Source organism: Chenopodium album, chromosome 15 (assembly GCF_948465745.1).
Source record: "Chenopodium album chromosome 15, dcCheAlbu1.1, whole genome shotgun sequence".
NCBI lineage: Eukaryota > Viridiplantae > Streptophyta > Magnoliopsida > Caryophyllales > Amaranthaceae > Chenopodium > Chenopodium album.
In genome coordinates this window covers 11100572-11109407 of record NC_137848.1, presented here as the reverse complement: position 1 = coordinate 11109407, position 8836 = coordinate 11100572, and the positions used below count along the sequence as shown (strand labels likewise).

The following is an 8836-nucleotide window of genomic DNA, read 5'->3' as shown; positions in this document are numbered from 1 at the left end:
AGAATTAATTTACCGGTATTAAATCGCATCTGTCGAATCTTGAATTAACCATTTATAAATTAACCTACCTATTGAAACTAAGGCCAAACATCAATTCTCATCTGTCGAATCTCGAATCAATATTGCTAAACTCATACAATTAAACTAGGCCTAATCTAATTGCATCTCATTAAATCAATCAATAGGAAATTAATCAAGCATAGACAATCACCAATAATAAATTACCCCTTCATATTATTTATGGATCTCCACAACCCTAGAAAATAATCTACTCACACATAATTAAATCTAAACTAATCAAAGAAATTAAGCAAAACATGATGAACAAAAGCAAATAAATTACTGAAATAAAAAGGGAAGAAATTGTTACCAAAGTTAATGGAAATAATGAATTGAATTAAATCAAGAGTTGTAGAGAGAAAAATAAGAGAGAAGTTTAAGCTTAAGAGAAGATTAAACTAATGAAAGAGAGGTAATTGTATCAAAAGCAACTAAAACGTATTTATACAAAACATAAAAATCCTAATTAAAATCTAAGTATAAATCGCCGAATTCCTTCTTCAAGACACGCGCCCGGTCGGGCGCCAGCTCGCCCGGCCAGGCCCGCCTTTCTTATTAGTTGTGCATCTCTCGCGCCCAGCCGGGCACGAGACAGGGCGAAGCATGTCCTTTTTCCTCTTCCACCCCGCCCGACTGGGTGCACCTTCGGGCGAGGCCCTATCCGGACGGGCGAAGCCTCTTGGACAACGGTTGGCACTTTGATTGGGCTTTAATCCTAAGCCCAATCCAGATTTCCACTTTGGGACTTGAATACTCGGTCCAAATGCCTCGGCTTCTCACATGTTGAGTGCTTAATCACCAGTTTGATCACTCCAACTGGTCTTGGGCTACGAAAGGTGGTCGTACTCCTCCAATTCTCGTAGTTGCTCCAAATAATCCCGGGAAAATGCTCCAAAAGTGCAATTTCCTACCAAATGCTACCAAAACTACGAAAATATTAGAAAGCACACATTAGCAATAAAAGTGGTTCTAAAGAGCCAAAAATACTCCTAAATATGACCAAGGGACGGGGGTAAATCACTTTATAAAATAGACATATCATAACTTTCTCCATAGAAAACCAAGTCTATTTATAGACAAGGGAGGAAGTTAAAACTGTCATTGCTCAATCTCCATTAAGTCACAACTTTCTCAGAAATAGAAAGTATAAGTAGTGGGATCTTGGGTAGCAAGCAAAACCGAACCAATCCTCTATTTTTCAGAAAATGTTTTACTGCTTCCTAAATCTTCTCAACTGAATTTTGACTTGGTAAAAACACACGTTCAAGATTATTTTCCAAAAACAGATTTTCCCAAAAGATAAGCTTAACAAATCAGAAAATCTTTTAACTAAGATATATTTTATAGAAAAGATATTTTACAAAAATTATTTTCAAAAATAAAATAACCAAGTTAAGATGTGGAAAATAAAACTTTATCATAAAAAAAAATCCACTTAATTCCTATTAATCATCAAAGTACTTAGCATAAACATAAGAAGCCTAATATACAGAATAAATAAATTAGACTCCTCGAATCACTCTATGAAGCTTCGACTCTGGAGTTTCAGTTCCTTACTCAAGGAACTCGACTTCTGATTCTCTTCATTACTTCTTATCTTTAGTAGCTGACTTTAGACTTTGTTCCATACTCCTTTCTTACTCCAGAATGTCGTAGCATGAACTTAGTTCCTCTAAGAACCTATCATCAATCACAACTAAGACAAAAAATAAAACTGTTATGAATTTGCTTAGATTCCTTCGAGTCATCATCAAAACTTAAGGTCAACGGGCATATTGTTTGCCATGTGGAATTCGTTTGTCCACATAAAATGATGGAATTGTTGGGCCAGTTGTTAATAATGGACATTCTTTGAACATAACATCAACTTTCTTACGGTTTATAATTTTACGGAGTAGTAAACTAGAAATGGACAAATACAAATGGTGAAAGATTTAAGGCAATTTAGCTTTGAAAGATTGAAAAATTGTAAATTCTACCTCCGTCTCTTATTATGTGCAACAAAGAAATATTTTATGTCTCACAAATAATACCAATTTGTTGCACATAATAAGACGGAGGTAGTAAATTTCCTTGGGACCTTGTCTACTTTGTACTTACACCTTTACTTTTTATTTTTTTTCTTTTTCATATAAAGAGAGTCGCAACTATATATATACAAGTAGATGAGAATTGAAATCTGGTAATCTTAGATTCTACAATACAGAGTACCTTGTAATAAGACTTAAAAAATATGGAGTAAGTTAGTTGGAATCTATTATTATCACTCCATTGCGATACGCGCTTAGTATTTCAATTCATGAAGACGTATGTAAATTAAGTTATGCTTCATCCTTTACTTCAATTTATCTACAAACTTTTTTAGATCTTTATATTTTTGCACTGTATTTTTTTTTTTTTTTTAATACTTGTTCATTGTCAAGAAATTGTATGATTATTTTTCATTCAATTGATTTTACAAATATTTTTTATTTTAAATAGTGGATCACATGGGAGTAACCTAATTACCATATAATTTTGTAGGGTTTACTGTTCTCTTTGCCTCTAAAAACTATTTCTAATTTGTCTTCCGTATACAATTCACAATCTATTGATTGAAAAAGCTCCGTGATTCAAAATTTTGGAAATTAAAAGGTTTATGGAGAATCCACTGTTATTTGTATCCATATTAAGCAGATACATTAACTCTTTGGCAGGTTAAACAACAACTTTAGCCGCATAACATGAAATTAAAAGCTCATGAAACCTCATAATATTTAACGGTTTAATTTGTAAATACACTGACAAACATAAAATTTAAAAGGTACAACTATTTCTAAATCGAAGAACTAGCAACTAAGTGATCGAATTTATAAACCATTGAGAATTGACATCATATGAAATTTATACATATTTTAGATTGACACACACATGAAATATATTAATGTGACTTAATAAGTATACAAACATATTTGCTGATGACAAGGTAGCAAATTATAAATAGTACGGCAGTGTCCACTTTACCTTATTTTTGTTGAATTGAAATTATTTTGACGGTAATGAAATTATTTTTTTGCAAATCTTAAATTATTTTTACTAAAGTGAAATTATTTTTATTAAATCGAAATATTTTTTTGCTTAATTGAAACTATTTTTACTAATTCTTTTTTAATATTACTGATTTTTACTGAACTAAAACTGAACTGAAATTATTTTCACTAAATTGAACTTAATTTTACTGAATTGAAATTATTTTTACCAAATATTGTTTATTTAAGGTGAAGTGAGTAGCATGGCCGTAGAAGTACTTATTTTTCAACAATATAAATTTACTTAAACAAATCATTATTACGACCTTGTGATTTTGGATATGAACTCGTCAATGTTCCTATCGGAAGATCCACCCTCAGAAATTGCTTTTTTCATCAAAAGCTTCCATTTCTTACCATTTTCAATAAACTCCACCCTTTTTTCTTCCATCACTTCAATTATACGTTCCACAATTTCCTCTCTTCTTACACCCCCTTCTTTGCTGACCTTCACTCTTACTCCTACTTTCCACACATCCTCAACAAACTTAGCAACCATAGGTTGGTCGGTCCATTGTGGCATCCCTATCAAAGGGACGCCCATAACCAATGCCTCTAGTGTCGAGTTCCAACTACGATGAGTAAAGAAACACCCAATTGCCTCCCTAGAGAGTACCTCTAGTTGTGGACACCATCTTACAATTAGGCCTTTCTCGGCTACCTCATCAGCAAAGCCCTTCGGAAGCTTGCCTTCCTCGAAAGCTCGAACCACCCACCAGAAGTGATGTTCGCTTTGCTTCAATCCCCATGCTAATTCTTCGGTTTCAGCTTTTGTTAGACTTGCCATGCTACCAAATGAGACATAAACCACCGACTTTGGTGGCTTCGTGCTTAACCAATTGGTGATATTAGGATCAATGTGGTAGAGACTAAGGCCATAATCTTTGTCATGTGGAATTCGGTTGTCTACGTAAAATGATGGAACTGTTGGGCCAATTGTTAACAATGGATATTCTTTGAACATTACATCAACTATCTGAGATCAAAATTAAAAGAGGCTTCACATAAGTTAATATACATGCTCGCTTAACTCCCGTGCCATGCATGACTTTTTTTATAGCGAATTATACTGTCAATTCAACAATAGTGTAATTTTTAACTAAGATAATTAATGACTTGAATTTTCATTTATACCCATGCCAAGGAGTCATGGTTATTGATGCATATGAATATGTAAATAAAATAAATGAAAGAAATTATGGACTAAGAGGTTTTACACTATTCCATATAAAAAATTGGGAAACAGTTGACTCATTGGCATATGAGGTTTTTCTAAGTTATATATGTGTCGTATGTAGCACTGTCAAAACGGTTTGACAGTTTGGGTTCGGTTCAGTTTGAAATCGGTTCGGTATTAAATCGGGTCGGTTTGAAATCGGTTAAAGTGTCTCGCGGGTCGGTTCCAGTTCGGTTTAAATAGTTATCGGTTCGATTCGGTTTCGGTTTATTCTTGAGCAGTTTTAATTCGGTTCGGGTTGTAAACAGTCCGGGTAGTAAACGGTTCGGTGCAGACGGATTGCAGTTTGTTAACGGTTCGGTGTAAAAGGTTTTTATCCCGGTTCAAACTGTTTCGGGTTGGAAACGGTTTCAGGTTAGAAACAGTTCGGTTCTTTTTCGGTTCAGTTTATAACTAGTTCAATTCAGTTTATAATTGATTCGGTTCTTTTTCGGTTTAGTTTATAACTGGTTCGGTTCTTTTTCGGTTCAGTTTATGGCAGGAGGATTTTTAGTGGCAGGAAAATATTTAATACTATGATAATAATTTGGCAGGAAGATATTTTATACTATGATAATAAATTTTCAATAAATATTAGTTTGGCAGGAAGAATTTTTGTACTATGATAATTAAATTTCATTTAAAACACCTTTTAACTTGATTTTAATATTCTCTTTATAGTAAGCAGTTTGTAGCCGATTTGTTTATAAGCAGTCCGGTTCATAAACGATTCGGTTTGCAAGCGGTTCAGATTATAAACGGTTTTGTTTATATACAATTCGGTGCAAACGGGTCGCGGGTTGTTAACGGTTCGGTGTAAACGGTTTTTATCCCGGTTCAAACGGTTTCGGGTTGAAAGCGGTTTCGGGTTAGAAACAGTTCGGTTCTTTTTCGGTTCGATTTGATTTCAGTTCGGTTTAGAACTGGTTCGGTTCATTAACAGGTTCGGTTCTTATACGGTGTAACGTTATTCGGATCAATTTGATTTCGGGTTCATTCACATACGGTTCGGATCGATTTTCGGTTTAAAAAAACGGTTTTTAATCGGTTCGGTTCTCATTTGGGTCGGTTTGTTTCAAACAGTTAAACGATTTCGGTTTAAAATTTGACAGCACTAGTACTCGTATGCAAGTACACACACTTAAAATATAAGTGGATTGGAAAGTTTCATGATACTATTAGACCATCTAATGATACTATGTCCACTAATTCCTTATTGGTGCAATATTAATCATTGATTGCATGTCGAGACAAAGATTGAGTGTAAGAAAAATAAATTTTAAGCTGATTGTTAAAGTTGACATCATTCACAAACATGCTACTCGTAAAATAATATATGTGGGTGTGTTTGACGAATGAGCTTACGCTAATATAATATATTTTCACTTCCTTCCAACATAGGTCGTAAATTATTTGTTGAAAATGTAAACTAGGTAAATTCCAGCAATAGGTTATGCATAAAATAAACAAAACCATACTTCACATTCACATGACCTAGAGCATGTATACATTACCTCTTCCTCCAACTCGTAGACAGTGTTGACAAGCACAAAATCAGCCTCATCTAAATTGAAATATTGGTTCAAAACCAATTCAAAGTAAGCTGGGTAAGACCCCGGCGAGCTCACAAAAGATGGTAAGCCGTCAACTTTCGACGGAGGCAACCCCGGAATATGCACCATTGGTGAAGAAATTGGCATCAAATACTTCCTATGGTAAATCAAGTAATAAATATAATTTACCCCACATGGTTGGGTAAAAAAAGCAGCCCCAAGTAGTCCATACTTTTTAGCAACATTTAGACCCCACAGTAAAAATGGATTATACACTATACAAGTTATATGGTCATGTTTACTAACATGTTCCTCTATAAGGTCTCCTAGGTTTGAGACCCGACGGTCTCAAACCTAGCAAAGTACGCAGCAGAACTTTCTGCCCCAGCATATCCAGTATCATCGTAACCATCACTAATGGTCACGAGGCTAACATGGTCATCTGATTTAGGGTTAATGGTGGTGGAGATGTGCTTAGTGATGGCTAGGGATGCTTTGACACCTTTGGAGACTAGACGTCTACAAAATGTAGCATGGGAGATATATGTCCTTGACTTGCATAAGGCAGAGCTAGAATATGAGCTCTAGGGTTGTTTGTCATATTTTCCATGTGGTTAATTAGATCTTAATTTGGTTTTCAATTGTAGTAATGGATGGATACATAAGGTGGAAGATTTACATATAAAGCGGCTTAGCATTGTATATGTGTTGTCGTATAGTAATCCCTCGAAAGATTGATAAAAAGATTGCCTTGTCTTTTAAGCTAATTAAAATTTATTGTAGCATGGGGTACGGTACGTGGTATTTAATTTGCATTAGACCTTTTGTTATAAAATAGGGCAGTGTTTTATTTGATTTGTGCAAAACAAGGTCAATGAAATAATAATTGTTGAGAAAACAATAAAAAGATAATCAAAATAAACACATAAAGATTTACGTGATTCGGTCAACTCAACCTACTTTATAGGTGGGGGATTAAGAGCTATCTTTTCTTCACTATAATGGAGAAAACAAGAGTATATATGAGGAGACATGAGTTGAGCCTTTAATTTTAATAGCTTAATGACTTAAATAACGTAAATCCCAATGAATCTGATTCTAACATAAGAAAACTCTAATAACCTTTTAATGACTTCCCAAGTAATATGCTTATAACCAATTAACCATCATCAAAAATCCGTAAATATATGACAATCTATTATGTAAAGCATCAAACGGAAAAGAAGAAGACATGAGTCACAAATACGAGAAACTAGCTCGGTGCGTGGACAACGCAGCCTCATTGCGCATACTCTGTAGGAAATTAGGTACTATATATTATGGAATTTCAATTCATGAATCATATTTGTACATAATAAACCTAGAAAACATAAATAACAATTAAAAGATCACATATTAGTTAGAATGATACCATTGACGGGGCCGGTTCTGAGGGGTAGGCCTCGAGTGCGACCGTCTAGGGCCCACGCAAGAAAGGGGCCCAAAAAAAATACTTTGCATAGTTATAAAATTTTACTCTGTAGTTTTTATTCAAAAAAAAAAAAAAACATGGAGTACTTTTTAAAAAGAAAATTACTGCATTTAGTTAGCAATTAACATTAAATTACTTAGCTATCAATTAGGTGGATATTACAATGCAATATAACCTCTTCACTTCTTCTAATCTTCCGATTTCTATGAGTATCTGATTGAAAATATTAATCTTTCCAATTACATCGTTTCATATTTTATTTAATTATCGAAATATTATGCAAAGTTATTACTCCATTATTGTGTATGGATACTCACTGTTCAAATAATATACTGTAAGTTATTTTCATTGTCTTATATTTATATCTATTGTGTATGAAAAAATTTGTTTACATAAGGGGCCTTTTTATTACATTATACCTAGGGCCCATAAATTTTCAGGAATGGGGCTGACCATTAAAGCGTGATTTACACAAAAGCTTGAATATGAATCTAGGAAATTAGAGTTGCAAGTGTTGCTCCTCTGTTCGGTCCATAAGCACAGATTGAACCAGGGGCGGAGCTAGAGGGGGACATGGGGGACAGCTATCCCCCACTTTTTAAAAAAAAAAAAATAAGATGTTAGTTTAAATAAACAATGCTGTGACATATTTAAATGTATAGCATGGTGTAGTGGTTAAAGGCTTGTATGCTAAAGTTGTAGACGCTGTTTTGAACCCCATTAGCTTCATTCAAGCGTTTTACTATTTTTTTTAAAAAAAAAATTTTAAACAATTAGATAGTATCCCTTCCCTTTTTTCTTAATAATTACTCCATATAATTGCATTTTACTGTCATTATTTTTTAATCTATAAGATAGTATTGCTTCCCTAATTGTAATTGTAGATTTGCATTTTATTATGAAAAGTGCATTTAATTATTTAATGTTCAAATTCTTCAATGACCCATAAGTCAATAAATGGTAACATGATGTTGGCTTTTTTTTTTACTAAGTTAAGTCTAAAATAGGTGACTCAATTCTTGCAAAATATGGGGATAGGGGACTCAATTTATTTTATAGAGGAAAAGGAGACTGGGCTAGGACGGGCTTGGGTTATCAGTGGGTTTTAATTAATCAAGGTAAATAATTGATTCCCCTTGGTTAACCAATTAAAAAAATATATGTTTTTGTTTTTTTCAATATTTTACTTTGTAAAGAATTGAGTCCCTGCCTCTTTTGGGAACAAAAGCAGAGCATCGTTACTTTCATCGCTCCCCTTTTGTCCTTAAACTTTTCGATGAAAGCCTAATTTGGAAGGTTTGCAACGAATTTTGCGGCAAAGAGCATCAAGAGGTATTTAATTTCTTTTAATTAATTGATTTATTTGTTTGGATTTACATAATTGAGGTATTTTTTTTTTTAAATTGTTAGTTTGCCTGCATAAGTGGTAGAGTTTGTGTACTTAGTGAAATTCATGCATTATTACTCT

At 33.6% G+C, this 8836-nt stretch overlaps 1 pseudogene; it reads right to left on the bottom strand.

Moving 5' to 3' along the window:
• Positions 1-3387: 3387 nt before the first annotated feature.
• On the bottom strand, positions 3388-6507 carry LOC145580792 (UDP-glycosyltransferase 74F2 pseudogene; annotated as a pseudogene).
• Positions 6508-8836: the final 2329 nt, after the last annotated feature.